Below are 18,906 nucleotides of genomic sequence, written 5' to 3' on the forward strand. Positions count from 1 at the left end.
CAAAATACTTAAAAAGTATTAATACGCACGGTATTTTTTCTACAATCTCCTTTTTGCCTGTAAATTACGATCCATGGCCTTAAATTATTTTGGCTTCAAATAAATAGTTATGCAAAATTTAAGGCGACATTCGAATTCTAGCTGCCTTAGGAAAACCTGCAGGTGACATGTCAATTAACTTAATAGAAAAGAGGAGACGCTAAAACTCCTTTTTTATTTAAAGGGGAAATAAAAATTGAATATAGAAGTTTCTCAACTGTGGTTTTTCTTTCCCTGTATTCGATGATTTATAAATAATTGCACTTCGAACAAAACAGATCATTCTATTGTTAAGATCTACTTGTTAGATTATCAAGTTTTCTGTGTATCTCGGCATAATTAACTCAAAATACTAAAGATATCTGTAAGCCCTGTCAATGCCTATACTACGAGTACCAAATTAATTTTTTTTTTAAACAATTTTTATATAATAGGTACATAAACATATTCTTTCATACATGGAAGTGTATTATTTCATCCGCTTAGACAAGTAGGAAAATAAATAAAGAAGATATCGAGAATGGTGAGTTATAATAATGAAAATGCGTATTTAGTTTTATTCCACTATTATTTATATCTTTTACCAGTGAGTTTCGTCGTGACCGACATTGTCTTGGTCGCTCATAAAAAAATATAAATAAAATAGGAATGTAACTGACCCACCGTTAAACTACTGGGAGTCTTCCTTAATTCTGACCTTCCTCTTGACGCTCAAATTGGTAGAACGATAATTTCACGCTTTTACCAGCTGAGACAGATTAAATGCATACGCAAAAATTTGCCAGTTGATGCCGCCCGTCAAACAATAAATCCGTTTGTAGTGTCTAGAGTCGATTATTGTAATGGTATCTACGCACCTACGCAGGTCTACCAATAATTAAAATGACCCGCCTGCAATCTGTGTTGAATGCCGCAGCGAGACTAACTTTTTTTTTTATGTAAAGAAATATTTGCGTTCCTATGATTTACCCAAATATTAAATTTTGAGGGCCATTTTCAACGAGTTGTAAATAACTCACTATTAGAAAATGGAATCAAGTTGGGGTAGAGTGGGATTCGAACCACGGACCTTTGGTGCGTGAGTCCGAGACACTAGCCACGGGACCACAACCCGATCTAATAATGTTGTAATCTCTTAGTTCAGTAATATCACTCCACTACTTCGGGAATTACACTGGCTACGTTTTCCGCAGAGGATGGAATACAAACTCTGTTGGCTCATGTATAAGTCACTGCACAACTCTGCTCCAGAATATCGAAGGGAATTCTGCATTCCAGATGAACTAGCCGACATACGTCCTACGCTGAGATCAGATACATCTACGTCAAAATGAAAAGTTATTATACCTCTACGCAAACAGTGCACTAAATTCAGCAAACGCGCATTTGCGGTCGCAGGCCCTACGGCATGGAATGCTGGTCCGAAACTGTGAGAGTGAAGTGATGTTTCGGAAGAAACTTAAAACCCACTTGTTCTCTAAATCATTTGAAAAAATCCTTAGCGTGTGGTGACAAAGTACATTGTTTTTCTTAAATTATAAATTTAAAAAGTTAAAAATAAATTTATTTCTTGATATATCACTTTGTAAAGCACCCTTGAGCCTTTTTTATTATGATTATGGATAACTTATACAGCGCCATTTTCGTAATAAAATACCTCAAGGGCGCTTTGCATAGTGATTCTATTGTTAAATTAATTTAATTGAAGCTTTTAAATTTGTAATTTAATTAAAACAATTTATTTTGTTGTCACATGCTACGGATTTTTTCAAATGATTTAGAGAACAAGAGGGTTTTAAGTTTTTTCCGAAACATCACTTCACTTTCACAGCCTCGCACCTCTGCTGGGAGAGCATTCATAAATTTAATTTTAACGTTTTAATTTAAGAAAAATAATGTACTTTTTCATATTACTTTTCCACCACATGCTAAGAATTTATTCAATCGATTTAGAGAACAAGTGGGTTTTAAGTTTCTTCCGAAATATCACTTCACTCTCACAGTTTCGGATTTCTGCTGGGAGAGCATTCCATGCCGTAGGGCCTGCGACCGCAAATGCGCGTTCACTAAATTTAGTGCGCTGTTTGCGTAGAGGTATAATAACTTTTCCTCTCGCCGTAGACGTAGCTGATCTAAGCGTGAGACGCCTGTCAGCTAGTTCATCTGGAATGCATAGTTCCCTTAGATATTCCGGAGCAGAGTTGTGCAGTGACTTATACATAGGCCAACAGAGTTTGTATTCGATCCCTCTGGGGAAAACGTAGCCAGTGTAGTTCCCTTATCCATAATAATAATAATATAATAATAATAATAATAATTACCTGCATCCGTTATTTTAAACTGAGGATGTATTTGCTTAATCAATTTCCTACATCTTTGGTTTGTTTTGTGTTTACCGCTTACCACACAGTCCATAGCCCCGAGAACATAAAGTCTATAACCCAAACAAAAGGTCGGGGAGGTTAGGGGGTATAGCAGTTGTAAGGAACGCGCTCGGGGTAGCGGCGGGTAGCGGAGAAGGATCAGGTGGAAAGGGGGATAGTGGGGAAGGGGCAGCACACAACGTGTTGCATCTAGGCAACATTCGGCCGCATTATTAACGAGTAAATTCACAACACTCAACGCTAGACCGACCGACCGCACACGTGCGCACGCCACGACGGGTTTCGAGGACTGAGGACTGAGCCACTGAGCCGACTCGGTCGACTCTCGACTCAGCCGACTGAGGACTGAAAGCTGAGACGAAAACAACAGTTAGGACAACTATCGGCGGTGCTGTTCTGAACGCTCCCGCGGCCGCAGAAAACACTCGTATCACGTGTAGTTACATACAAAATACGCGAGATAAAAGTGTTTTAGTAACGTTTGGAATTATGTATGCCGACGACATTGGACTTTTCTATGAAAATCAAATCAGACGTATTGACAAACAATGACATAAACGAAGACCTTATTATGTTGACTAAATGGACAAACACAAACTTACTTACACCTAATGAAAAAAATTCAATATTATCCATTTTGAATCTAGAAAAAAATGTCAATGTAGATGCTAACATAAATAATGAACGACTAACTGAAATTGAACATAATTAATACCTAAGACTAACAATAGACAGACAAATAACATGGACAATTAATATCAACAATTTAGTCTTTTTTTTAAATCAAAAACTTTTTTCCAAACTTTACTTTTTATTTTTTTTTACATATTTTTAAATTTGGATTTTAGGCCGGAGCGGTTTTTAACAATTTTACTTATTATTATTATGGATAACTTATATAGCGCCATTTTCGTAATAAAATACCTCAAGGGCGCTTTACATAGTGATTCTATTGTTAAATTAATTTAACTGAAGCTTTTAAATTTGTAATTTAATTAAAACAATTTATTTTGTTGTCACATGCTACGGATTTATTCAAATGATTTAGATAATGATTTACATAGATCAATAAGGTAATTGATAGGTTTCCTCATTTAGGTTTGAAAAAAAAAGATAATTATTGTTAACCATTGTTCAATATATCCACTCATATTTACTACACATTGTCACATGCATACATTACTCACATTCTCATACACATATAACACACACTCTCGCATAAGACAATAATAACACTGATACACTATAACAAGTACTTAGCATAAATATTATTATGTTACAGTAAAAATTATCCTTATAATGTTATTGAGACACATTTTAAATATATATATATATTCTACCTACATATTAAAACCATTGTATAAATTCTAGAATGTCTTTATTTTTCTGAGAAAAAAAAAATAAATAAATATAATCTTTAAAATATCGCAAATATTTTAAGGCAATTTTGAAAAACACGTTAATTATTATGTTTAATACTCAATGCAATGTCTATATAAGTTCTTATGTTGCCAAATTTTTACTCAATAGAGCATAAATAAACACATATTTAATTAGTTATGAATACGCAAATTAAGATTCAAGTAAAGTTAAACTGACTGCGTATTGATTTACAATTGAAGATCATAAAAGCGCGATAAACATTAGTTTTATCAAGTTTACCTATTTTAAAATCATGTCCGTATCTGTTACTTTCTGGTATTTTTGTAAACCAGGGCGCTATAAATAGGTGGAGGGTATGTTATCGTGTTGTCAATCGTAAAATTGATTTGCATAAGTTAGGAAGTTCAGTGATCCGCAAAATTCTATACATAGGCTTGGGGTCGACTGAAGATCTGAAACATTCGTGTCTTGGGTACAAAGGCTCAATTTTATGGAAATTAGAATCGAGCGTATGTTCAAATAAACCCTAAAAAGAATACTTGACGCTCATACAATAGCAATTCACTTTGTTGTTGGACCATGTGTGTTTTTTCTATTTAAACATCTAATAAAAAATGCGCATAATTATTTGATAAATATAATTAGTTACATTGCGTTAAAACATAAAGTTTTCACTATTTAAAAAAATTTACTACCAGCCGTACCGATCAGATTTTTGAAATATTTTTTTTTGTATTTTTGACTTTGGCAACAATTTTCAAAATATTTTGGCAACACAGTTGCCATTTTGATGTTTAATCAATATCATCGTGTATTAAAGACTATGTACACACGTTTTTGGTTTTTTTTAAGGTATTTCACTCGTTTTTTCATTGTTTTTGAAACGTTATTAATTTCTAACATTTCAACGGTACTTTTAACGATGTATTGTATTAGCTTAGGGTTGCCATCTGTCCCGATATATCGGGACTGTCACCGTTATTGAGTCTTCTGTCCCGACGTCCCGATGAAACCTTAATGTCCCGATTTAAACTTACACAGTGCAACGATGTCAATCAACAAAAATCTTCCACTGCCGTATTGACTATGAATGTGAAAATAAGATGGAAAATGCATTCAGCAATTGATGTATCTAAAGAACTTCATGGAGGCTGAACTTGCCTTGAAATAGTGAAAGTCAGTAAATCCATTCTGCTCATAAAAACATAATGATAAAAAATGTCTTCCGCTGCCAGGGTACATATTTTGACGGGAAGTTAAAATTTATCTACAATTGTATCTAGAAAGTAAAATTAAGTATTCTGCATGAAAAATATAATGTGTACAATTTTTTTTTCTAAACATGTCCAATTACCGGTTAGCAACGAAGATACTTTGAATTTTCATACAAATATACACACCTTACATAAATATCGATATTAGTTTATACCGTCTCAGTATATACCGATGAAGATAGCCGTTCATAATCGCGGCCCAGGGACTGTAGAATCAATATTGCAGTATCACGTTAATATTAAGTCATATAACGAATATGGCCAGCGGTACTTCTTCCGCAAGAAACACCACATAAAATGTAAGAAAAACGTTTCTATTGTATTTGTGAAAAACCGTTATGAATTTTCCTTTTTTTAACTACATATCCCTAGCGAAATATGGCAACCCTGTATTAGCTAGAAAATATTATACACAAATCCGATTGAAAATTTAAGCTATCTGTAAGAATAGTCTCTCTAAAGTCGATTGCTATTGCACTCTAGTGGAAAGCTCATTTCGTTCATGATTCAGGTATAGTCTCGGGATGAGAACATAATGTCTACACACCAAAACCTTGTCAAATCTACGACAAAACAAAGCAAATCTTTGAAATAAAAATAAAATATTTTCCTAAAGATTTCACCTTGATTCAATTAATATGTTTGGTACTGTAATTTTTTTTATTTTTTATTCATAAATTTCATAAAAAGTACAGATTTTTGTAAAATTCTAAACATATCTACTTTTACACATCTAGTAAATGTTATCACTGTAACTCTCCAAAAAAGAGACTAACTCTTGTGCTTGGAGAGTGACTTACACTGTTTTAATTGTTTATTTATAAGAGTTTATATAATTTCAAATACGAGTACATGAAAATAAAAAGAAAAACATAGGATATATAAAAAAAACGTAAAATAATAATACATTCATACAAAATTAAAATTTAATGTTGTTTTTAACGAGTTCAAAAAATTTCTTCAAAAAACATTAAATTTATTTATTGATATATTATTTTAAATAGTTTTTAGTTCATTAGGAAGATTATTATAATTTTTTACACCATTGAAGACAAAGCTATTTTGACCATGACTTGTATAGAATTTAGGAATTTTAATATTATGTTGATATCTGAGTGACTTATTAATTTCAAATTCTTTTATTTTTTCTTTTTTATATATTTGTATTATAGAATTTATTTTATAAAGAGTGTCTTCAGTATGAACATTAAATAATTTATATAGACTTTCCGTATTAAATGTTGAGGGTTTCTTAAAAATTACTCTAATAATTAATCTTTGTACTATTTTAAGAGGGTTTAATATATTGGCATATGCACCACCCCATCCTACAATACCATATTGTAACAAAGATTGTACAATTGAGTAATAAGCTATTTTTAAATTATTGATTTTTAAAATATTCCTTAATCTAATAAATATGTAAATACATTTTCTAATTCGTTTAACTAGTTCACTGATATAGTCTTTCCATTTCGTTAAAATAAAAAATAAAATATTTTCATAAATATTTAACCTTGTTTCAATTAAAATGTTTGGTGCTGTAAAATCCTGGAACACGCCTGGTAGAACACAGGCAAGCAGTCTTAAAAGTTTCACATTCCCTTCTTTAGAATCTTATCTTTTAAGATATTTTCTCTGTTTATTGAAATCTACAGGAATAAGAGTCCACTTCACGCAAAAAAAAATCCATACCATTCGGATAGGAAACTTATTTAAAATCTAAAATTAGATTATGTCAATCCTTAATGTTTTATTGTGAAGAGCTTACTTTGTATACATGTAAAATTGTATATTCAAAAACTACTCTTACTCAAATGAAAGATATAACCCCCACAATACATCACATACAAATAATACAATCACTAGATCCTCACACATAGACAACTTAAACAAATACAAACTAAAACCACTTTCGGACAAAGGGATTTTGAGTATTTTTCAATTAAAATCTATAACCTACTTCCACAACCTATTAAAACAATTAGTAACGAGAAAATTCACTTTTTTTTTTTTTTTTTTGCGCTTTACTTTTTTACACAACAGGCCAGGGGCCTAATTACAGTGGTAAATTACATCACAGAGCATCCAGGCTTGAGAAAAATCACATTTTTAATTTTTGTGTTCTCACCGGGAATCGAACCCGGAACCTTCCGTGCGTGAGTCAAGCGTCTTGACCACTACACCACGGAGGCCGCCGTTTGTAGTGGTCAAGACGTTTAATGTTTAAAAAGGCTATAAAAATATGGATAGTGCAGCTAGGTAGAAGTAAAATGGATTGTCTCATTCGCGCATACCAATATTGAATCAACTGCTCCACAAATGTACAGCTTATGTTTGGTTTTGTTATTTTCATTCTGTGTTTTGTAATATAAATAATATAGATGTACATAAATACCTTGTTTTTAAAACTGTCTGAATATTTGTTTATTTATTTATTTTATTTTGGAAAGCCAACAGATTACAATGTTTATTAATTACAGTGTAGGTTAAATTATATATTAAGATCCAATTACAGGCCTTCTCGTAAGCTAAAAGATAAATATTACCAATAAGAAGTTAAGAATAGATATTAAATTTATATATGTATGTACATTTTACAGTGCGGATAACATAATAATAAGTATACATACATATGCAGCGAGTATAACATTTGCGATAATTGTTAATTATCTTCGTTTTTTTAAGTTAGTCTTCTTTGTGTATTCTCAAATGTAATTTAAAAAAAATATATTGTTGAGTGTCCTCGGCACGGGAAACCCCAATGAGGTCACATTATTTTTATTATTAATTATAGTTTGTAAGTAAAAAATATGAATACATAAATAAACAAATATATTTTATATTTCACTCGCTTAAAGAAGTCAAGAACATTTATCTCTTTTAATAAAACATTTTTTAATTAATTAATCGTTGATTGAGATGTAGCGACTCGTTATAAAGATTGTACGTACACAAAAGTATCGTTTTGTCTAGTAATCCCCCCAGGAAATCATAAAATCACTGGCGTGCATATCATAAATCCGGGAAAAAAGTTCTACGGAAATTTGACGTAAAAAAAACATACTTTTTAAGCAATTAATTATAAACGTTCACAACCACAGACTTAAGAATAGTCCAGAAAGGGCGTGGAACCATATTTAAATACATCGGACTTTATCCAAAAAAACCCCCACTAGCCCCACTTTCGCCGCGCGCATTCGTGATGTCGCCGCGTACGGAAAAAATATAATCATAACACAAATGTAAGGTAAACAAAAAGCAATCTGTTAATTTCTATAAAATTTTATGGTGCTCGCGGAAATACTGATTGACACAACAGAGTAGATAAGTAAAGGGTCATTTTACAAGAGTAATTGAATTAATAAACTTTGCACATAAAACTTAAAACAAATTTTATTTTACATTAAACGGATATTTTTATATCATGTTAAATAGAATTTGATATTTAAAAGATAATGTCGGTCGAATGTCTACCACGGCGTTGTTTAATCCGAGGTTCAATTTTCATAAGTTCTCTCATAAGGTGAGCAAAGTAGGGTATTTTTTTTTTACTATCCTAGCAACACTAACGAAATGTCCATTTTGTTTTCTTTGACAATCTGACCGATGGAAAAATAATTCATTTTTTTAGTAATGCATCTGCTACTTACATGTGCATTTGCTAATTACACTTGAAATGTGATACCATCATGTTTTTTCAAGATATCAGCGGTATTTCTACACTTAAAAACGGCACAACACGGGATAATTGAATTCAAATCGGGAGTTGCGTACTGAGCGACGTCTACAAAGAAACTAATGGGTCAAAACGTAAAACTACTTTTTTAAGAGTAGTTTAGTCGCCCTCTGTTGGGTGCGCGTATGCGATTTCTGGACTATTCTTAATTCTATGTAATTACCTATTTATTTTTTATGATGGGAGATGCATTTATTTTTTACCTAGGTTATTATGTACAAGGTTTATATATTTTATATTTTTTTCTGCTTTTAAGAAGATACTGTTTTCTCTTCCAGTGTTGATATAAGGAGCTATATTTTATAGTGGGTCAATCAGGAACTTCTCAGCATTTGCTCTATAAAGAGGAAATCACCTTAAACTCCTCAGAAGAAGCCGATCGGTTGACAGTCATCAACAGACCTTCCTTTCCGGAAGAGTGTTTGGCATTTTGCGTCCTGCTTTGGTTTATTTTACCAATGTCCTGCACTAACTTGACCATGTAAGATTATACCTCTCGTGTGAGTTCTTTATGAAGTATCACCGATCCAATGTTGCATAGGTCTTCGCCCAGACTTCTGCATCGCGACTCTAAAAACTAAACAACTTTTATATTACAACAGAGATGATGAACATTTTAGAGAAGGGAATATGGAAAGCCAGACATTTACAAGGCTTATGACCTACATTTGGTTGGTCGAACTGCCCACTTTATTCAGTGAAACATTCACAAACAAATATTTCTTACATTCTTTTTATTGTTGTTTTTGTGATTTTGTTTGATAAAAATCAACAAAACAGGTAAAAAAGGCTGTAAATGCCAAGACTTCCGTATCCCCTTGTCATTTTTTTTTTCCACGGTAAATAAATTTAAATCTTGTAAACTTTCTTAGGGGTGTAATCCAGCCTTGTGTACAAATATTAAGACACAATCAAAATATTGTTGATTAAACGAACTTGTGTAAGAAGAAATATAAAAATCATTAGTATTTTCAGGCGTTGCCTAGTGTGTTAATTAATTCAGCAGATGAATTTCGCATACATCGATAAAGGTCTCAGCACTTCTACTTCAATAAATCTTGATATGCGTAATTGAGAATACATGAGTAAAGGTTTTTAAAAAAATACAAACCATTTTAGATTGGTGAAATTTTAATAATAATACATTTTATTCCAATAAAATGGTTTAATAGTGCCATATAAAATATACACATATTTGGTTTTAATATAACAATGAAGAGTTATCTAACATAATATGTACAATATAAAATATATATAAATTGATAAAAACTTCCTAAAAAATTTAAATCAAAGTACAAAACAAAAGTAAATAAAGAAAATGAACTTGTAAGGAGAGAATTCTACTGACTTTTTGGTGAAACTGCATTTTAATTAAATAATAAAAATATTAATGTCTCTGGTTTAATTTTGTCCACCAGTTTGACAATGTCGGTCACGCCGGAGTCGAGTTACTGGTAAAAAAAAATTAAAGTGGAATATAACGACATACGAGTTTTTTACTATTATTATTATTTTTTTATTTAATTTTTTTGTTTTTTTTTAACAATATACATAAGAGGTAAAACACAGTATTCAAAAATAAAGGATAATTACAAAGCAATGAAATGTATATTAATAGTAAACTAAAAAATTCCACAAAGGAATGGCCTGTTCGAAGGTATACAAGAAAATGTTAATGAATTTTTGCTCCTTTAATAAATAGACAGTTATAATATTTTTGGGTACAATAAGAAAGAGAAAATAAAATAATATGTAAAGGATTATGTGGTATTTTTTTAAAAAGTAATTCAAATAAAATAAAAATTTAAATAAATACACAAAAATATTACTTATTATTAAAGGGCAACAAAACATATAAAAAAAAGAGTTCATATCTTAAGTTTGAATCTAGAGTAGTGCGTGTTTTTTAAAAGAAGGAAAATTTAGAAAGTTTCGAATCAATGAATGTTATCAATAAAAAAAGAATGAATTTTTTAAAATTACAATGATCATATAACTAAAATACAGAATATTCAATAACGAAAAAATTGAATTAATGTTAGAAACACAACAAAATTACTTAACGAATTCAACAAAAACAATCAAGAAATATTTAAATTCGTGGTTTGCTACTAACCTGTTCTCTATGTATTATTAAATAAAAATATGAATAAACTCACTTACTTATGTTTTTATTGTGTGCTCTTTTTGGGAATTCAAAAATAAATATTCAATGAATAAAACACAAAACTCTGAGGACTTGGAAACTCAGATTTGTTTTTTTTCTAGGGTTTGTTGAGTATTTTAATACATCATATTTTGTACCCATTTGTAATAGATTATCTTCTCACAAAATATAGCATCTACACGTATTTTTACAATACTGGGAGTTGCAAAGAATAATCTTCTGCTGTTTCGTTTGGAAGTCCGGGAAAATGAAAAGTATTTCATCCATCCACGAAGCGGAAATTAAAAGCACTTCTGGTCGAGAAAAGCACGTCTTCGATTTTCGTTTGACCCACTTTCCAGTGGGAAGTCAGACAGTCAATAACATGAATTGTGCTGGATATCAACAGGATCAAATAAATTTTTAATTTCACCAGTAAATAATAATTGATAAGGCTTTGAACCTTCAAGTTTTCAAAATGTTCAATCCTATTCATTGTTTTTTAGAAGAAATAACCCGCTTATTCTTTGTTTTAGGGGCTCATCAGCAGGTTGAAAAGAGAGGACGTGAAAGAAAGTAATAAAAAATACAAAACATAATATTTTTCTTATTATTATACGACTTAATATTTAAATACGTAGCTTCAGGACGTGTATATTTGTATCTAATGAAGCTGCAAGGAATATTTTCTTACAATTTCATGTCAAGTAGTTATTAATATTTAGTTTTAGTATTGCAGGTACGGACTTTTTTTGCCGATAAACGTCATATTACGGCACTTAACTGACTGAATGAAACTGAAATTTATTATTACAAATTCAAAATTACGTCAACAAAAAAAAAAACACAAAAGCACAGCCAGTGTGTGAGTGGGTATGAATTTTAAAAAAATCATTAAACGCGTCTTGAAGAATACGATAGATACAAAATATTTTTAAAAGTTGTAAAGTTTAAACATAAACGTTTGTTAAAAACGTAAAAAAAATACTAGCTGTACAGTAAAAAAGGTATTTTTTATTTGCCTTTATAACTGGGGCTTATTCGAAAAACTTTTTTTTTTTTAATATCGTCAATTGTCATCATTATAGACTTGTGATTTTTTATAATTTATGTTTTTATCAATATCATTGTGATTGACGTGTTCGAAAAGTTTTTTGCGTTTTTCTCGAAAGTGGCTTTTTCAAGTTACGGTGGCTTAGGGATTGATTGCACGGCAGTACATGTATTTTTTTATGCATTTTAATTTTTAAAAATGTGCAAAAATAATTTTTATTCAAAAATATATTGATTAATCCTTGCGGATTCGTTTTACAAAAATAATGTTTATTTTTTCATTCATACTCTGTTGTTGTTAATAATATTTTTTAAATCTATTAAAAAGTTTGTCTGAGTCTTCTGTTTAGTTTTGTCTGGTAATTTATTGTACGATTTCAGTCTCTGATTTAATAGTCTCAATTGTCCTAGTCTCGTTTTGGAATGTTGTGTGTGTGATATTGTTCTGATATTCTTGTATTATGTCCGTGTTTATTACAATTTTTTTCAAGTTTTAGTTCTTTGTCTACAATGTTTTTAATGGCTAACTTATGAATAAATTTTAAAGATTCTAGTTTAAAAAGTTTATAAACACTTCATTGTTTAGTTTTTATAAAGAGTTCTTTAGTTGGTGTTAGATAAGGGAGGTCATTTACTAGCTTCAATATTTTATTTTGCTGTCGTTGTAGTCTGCTTATATAATTTTGGTTTCCTGTTCCACATACTTGTTGCATATAACATATCACATATTTTAGATTTGACGTAGACTTTATAGATTATATATTTTCCGTTTTTGGAACAATGTTTTTTATTTTTAAAAAAGACCAGATAATATTGCTATTTTGATAATCACATTATTGATGTAAGTTGTCCATGTCAACTGTCTGTCTGTAATTAGTCATAAATATTTAACATGTTCAATTTTCATTAGTCGTTCTTTGTATACGTAAGCATCTATTTTATGCCTTTTTTTTCTAGATTCAAAATGGATAATATTGTTTAGTATTTAGTTTATTAATTTTATTTTTTTCTTCAATATAGGTATAATTTATACGCTTATTGAAAGTCAATGTTTAAATAAATAAACAAAACAACACAAAGAGATAGTCAGTTTTCAATAAATAACTACACATTCCAAAAATAATAAAATAAAATAATACTATTAGTTCGATATACTGATATCTTCCATGTACTTATTAAGTCCATAATTGGCTTTTTTTTGAAGTACACTTTTTATGAAAGTTTTGAATTTACTGTCCGTCATAATTAAGACACTGTCGGGTATTCTATTGTAGAAGCGTACGCAGTGCGCAGTGCCCCACAAACGATGTGCTTACCTTACTTAGCTTCAATTTCGGGATAACTAATTTGCCCGTATTTCTGGTATGATTATGATTATGATTGTCGCTATTTTTTTAAAAGACAGATATATTTTTACGCACATACCTAATATTATCATAAATATACTGACTATAAATAGCTAAAATTATTATTTCTTTAAAAATATTTCTGAAAGAATCGCGAAAATTTAAGTTGTAAATACCTCTCACTGCCCTCTTTTGCAAAACAAAAACTGCAGAAATATCGGCAGCCCGACCCCACACTAAAATGCCATAAGACACAATAGCGTTTTTTTGTATTTGTATTGTATGTTTGTATGTATTTTTTTTATTAAACAAAATATTCAAAAAACATAGGTACCTTTTATATAACAAGTCAAATGAACAGTCTGCATTACTTAATAGATTAAAAAGCCCGTAAATTAATGCAGACTAAAATTGACAAATAAATAAATAAAGATAACTGGAAGTAACGAACTTCCCCCTATTGTTAGTCCGTCTAACAGCTGCAGTGGTCATTTTTCGTAGAATGGCCATTCTTATTTTTAACATCACGAATGCACTATTATCATCTTCTATTATCTATTCAGTTCCTACGCCAGCTGCTGGCATCTAATAAGGAAAGGGTTAGAAGACTGACACGATACAAGTGAATGACTAATGACAGAACATAGAGAAATAAAAAAAGATAAAAGGAATTAAACAAAACAATTAATTAGAATGGTATTTTGATAGCTCATATGCAAAGTTTAAAGTATATTTTTTTATCGAAACTAAACATATCGCGCCACTTGCTTGTTGGCAGATAAACGCTCGAATTTGATTTTATTGATCGCAAAATGATCTTATTCGCGATCGCGGTAAGAATATCAAAACACATGCACACATGATCAGTTCAGTTGTTTTATGGGGTCGGGACAGCATCGGTACCCACGGTAGGCATTGCAACATCTTAACCAGGGCCCAGTAGGAAGCAAATAAATTTAAACGCCTTACCCTAGTAAATATGGTATGTATATATATGAGTTCACATAGAGTAAATGTAGCGTAACCATATACAATGCTTTCAATATGTCGGTAGAAATATATATATATATATATATATATAATGTGTCTCAATTACATTATGAGAATAACTCTTATTTTAAAAAAATAAATATTTATGAAAAATACATGTTTTAGTGTATGGGTGTGAGTATTGAATGTGTGTGACGATGTGTAGTAAATATATATGGACATATTGAACAATGATTATCAAAAATTATCTATTTTCTTATAAAACCTCAATAAGGAAATCTATCAACCACTGGCCCATTTCACATCATGGCAAAAATACATACTACAAGAAAAAATAACAAAGAACTGCCCCCCCCCCCCTCCCCTTGAGACAGTTGGGTTGATAATGAATCAACCAAAAATTACCGCTTTATTTTTCAGAATCAACTGATTTTTACTTGATAAAAGTTAATTAATCAATTAATATTTCATCATCATCAAAATTCCCTTTACGCACCTGGTTTTGCATAGGGCACTGCATTGGTACACCAATCGCAGCGTATCTTCATCATTTTTGTTACATGTTACATGAAGGTAAGATGTCTTATTCTTCAGGTACCATTCCAGGATACTATGAAATATTCTAGTGTGAAAACACCCTTTTCAATAAATATTACATATCAAATATTTTGGGAATCGAACCCGAGACCTCTTGCATGGTAGGCAAACGCGCTGACCATTACACCACGAAGCTGATTGATATTTGCTGTATTATAATAATTTATCTAATATATTTATTTATTGTCCAGTGACCGGTTTCATCGCTTTCGCGACATCTTCGAGACTGTTTTTTTATTTCTTTAATAAAGTGCAATGAACTTCCTTCTTTGGCTAGGTAGGAAGAAATTTGCTTAAGGTAATGCCCGCCCTTATGTATATGTATGTAAACTGTATATGTATAAAAAGTGTTTAAATAAATAAATAAATAAAACTTCCATCAAGAATTTTTACTTACAAACTTATATGTTTTATTTATTTTTTAAATGTCAAGCAAACGCAATAACAAGTTAACTATTAGCCCGACTAATCTCCGCTTGATTTATTTTTGCAGGAAGATTGGTAGCAGCTAAATAAATTTTAATTAAACAAATAATCACAAAAATCCACCCTTATTTTGCCGTGTTGTGTGATTTGAACGATACTATACGTGAAAATAAACAATTATCATTAGGATATAATGAGGCGCTGGCAGTGTGGTTTGTTTATTTGGAAATTTTAGTAATAATAACAACAGAATAGAAATTTTCTTCTTGCTTTGATGTACAACACTAAATCACTCGAAAACAAAATACATAACATTTAAAATTAATAATAAAACTGTATGTAATCCAAATCTTTCCGTAACTATTCACAGCTGTAATTATAATAACCAAATTCCGAATATTGAATGTATTTGTAAATCATTGGACAGAGTAGATTCAATAGATTAAATATTTGGGAATTTATATAAATTGTAATTTAAGATGGACTAATCAAATTGATCATATTAAAAATAAATTAAAATAGTAAATGTACTTTTCTAAAAATATAAGAAATATAATTAGCCTAAAGAACTTGTAAAAATATATAACGCAATAACTCAATCAGTTTTGGAATATGGGATAATTGGATGGGGATGTGCAAATGACACACTGATCAAGCAAATAATAATTGGACAAAAAGCTTTAATAAAAATTATCTTAGGTGTCCCTTATCAGAACTAGCTCTCTCGGTATATTTGAAAATCTTAATTTAAATTCTATAAAACAACTTTATGCAAAAGCTTTGTTACTATACGCACGTAAAAATTATTCTCTACCTTCCGATACAAATACAATAGTTACTAGATACTCCACCCTGATGCTGCAAAAAAATAAAAAAATAAATACAACCTTCGGTCAAAGAGGATTGGCCTACTACTCGGTTAAAGTGTACAATCTACTTCCATTATCCATAAGGACAATAAGTAAGTTCTCACAATATAAAATTGCTTTTAAGAAATGGATAGTGGAGGTGGGTTGCGCACGGATCGATGAGTGGATCAAGGAAAATTGAAATAGGAAATTCGTTCCATTGGTCTATATAAATTGGTTAGTTTTTTATTGTTTATAATGTTAATGATAATTGGGTTAATTGGATTAATTACGTTTTTTTATAGCTATTTTTATGTTAACTTTGTTAAATAGCTAATCCTAGGCATGCACATTTTGTAAAATGTTTCCCTCGGCACGGGACACCCCAGTGAGGGAACATTATTTTGTATAAAAAAAAAGAATACAAACAATATAAGAGTATAAATTAAATAAATGTAGTAAGAATGAAATATTTCCTATTTTTTTTTTTCAATATTGTTAATTGTAAATAATATTTCATACTTCCACTGGTGTCACAGTTATTTAAAATACTTCCACTAATTTCTTTGTAATATTGTGCTAATTCACAATAATGTGCTAAGTTTATGGAACCGTTTTTGGCAAGCGTTGTGAAGAGATTTCCCCATTTTGGAATTTCGCCAAAACGTTTAAAAACCTTATCGGTCTAATGATCGAAAATGGTGGTGAAATTACTTGTAATTCTTTAATTTACGACCAATATATTGATTAATATAATATAAATATTATTTTCGGTCCAAAAACAGGACCTATAAGTAATGGTAAATACTAGAGCCGTACAAAATTTCGCGGAGCTTACACGAGCGCTGTGAGTTCTTTCTACGCCGGCGCCGACGCGGAAATACTTTTGCAAAACAAGAGTGATGTAATTGTTCTATAATAACCATAATTATCATGAAATAACTTTTAATCTTTTTAAATTATTTTATTTATTTATAATACAAACAGATGTACTGATTACATGATTATAAATAGAAACTATAAAATGTTTATGTTATTTATAAAAATAGTAGGGCTTGCCACCCAATAACACGTATTCACTTAATTATACTAAAATAAAGCGACGACGCGACGCGCGACGGTTTTAACTATATAAATAATAAATATCCCATATATTTATTTAATTATTTACACTTTTACAATATTTCAATTATTTTTTTTATCCAGAATTATGTTCCCTTAATGGGGTGCCCCGTGCCGAGGGAATAATTTCACAATAAGTATTGTAAAACATGCCTTAAGTTAGTTATTTTACATAGTTAACATAATGAGAAAATAAAAGCGTAATTAATCTTATTAACTTAATTATCATCGTAAACATTATACGCAATATAAACAAAAATAATCAGATAAAACAAAATAAATTCATATATACTTGTAGACAAAATTTCATTTGGCTTGATCCACTCATCGATCCGTGCGCAACCCACCTCCACTATCTATTTTTTAATAGAAATTTATTTATGAATATAAAAGAAATATGAAAAAAAAAAAGAAAATGGGAACGAAAAAAAGAAAATTGATGAGGAGCGGTGAAGGATGAATGAAAAAAAGTAGGAGTGGAAAATTGCATTTGATTTGATGACGAGAAATAAAGAGCAAAAAAAGATAATACTTCTTTTCTCTGTTATTTTGAATCAAGCCTATTAGTTCTCTTCTGCACCTATTAAATATATGGAGAGTTAAATGTATCGAGACTATTCAAATTCGTGTTAAATGTTTAACATGTACGAAGGATGGTAGAATGTTTCCGATGATTAGATTTAATGTTAGGAATATAGAAAATATCAGACAGTCTAGTTGGTCTGGAGGGGACACGGTAAGCAAGTAGATTCATTAGTTCTGGGGAATCAAACTTTTTAGTTACAATTTGTAAAGCAGGATCTGACCGAAGATATCTATTCTGTGTGTTAGTGAATAAGGTTATGAAATTTTAAAGAAGTTATAAAATTTGGAAAATGCAAATGAAATTTGTTTTCTACTTATACCATGTTATATTTTATGCTGTTACAAAATAAATATTAAACTTGTGCAGTCTTAAGATGCCTATTAGAGGGTGAAAGCGCTAATTGGTCAAATAAATAAGTGGAAGTGTACCTAAACAAACCAACTATGAGTAGTTTTATATTTAGTATTATCTTTACACTGTATAATATTCACCAGTCTGAAGATGCCCATTAGAGGGTGAAAGCGCTCATTGGTCAAAATAAATAAGTGGAAGTGTACCAAGTATTTTTTAAATTAATAACTTATGTGTAAAAATAAGTTATTACATCATTTTCTGGATATGTTTAAATACGTTTTTCATATGATTCTATTTCTCGGTAGTACATATTTCAAAGGCAATAAAAAGGTGATATTTGAGTAAATATTGCATTTTCTTTAAAAAGTTGCAAAACGTAATGGTTAATTCAACTATTTGGATCTCTGCTTATCCGGATAACATCTGACACTCGTTCATTTATCCAAATAGTTGGATTTTTAATGTACTCTTGTTTATATTTAATTCCGTCACTGGGTAAGACGGACAGATAGACGAACGAAACCGTAATTTCCAAATAAATGTAAAAATTTCATTTATTCTCAGTTTATATTCGATACATTTCACGTAATTGCTAACTTCCAGAACTAATTTTAAATTC

Source organism: Micrasema longulum, unplaced genomic scaffold (genome assembly GCF_059751315.1).
Source record: "Micrasema longulum isolate JH-2025_06_02 unplaced genomic scaffold, ASM5975131v1 h1tg000248l, whole genome shotgun sequence".
Classification (NCBI taxonomy): Eukaryota; Metazoa; Arthropoda; class Insecta; order Trichoptera; family Brachycentridae; genus Micrasema; species Micrasema longulum.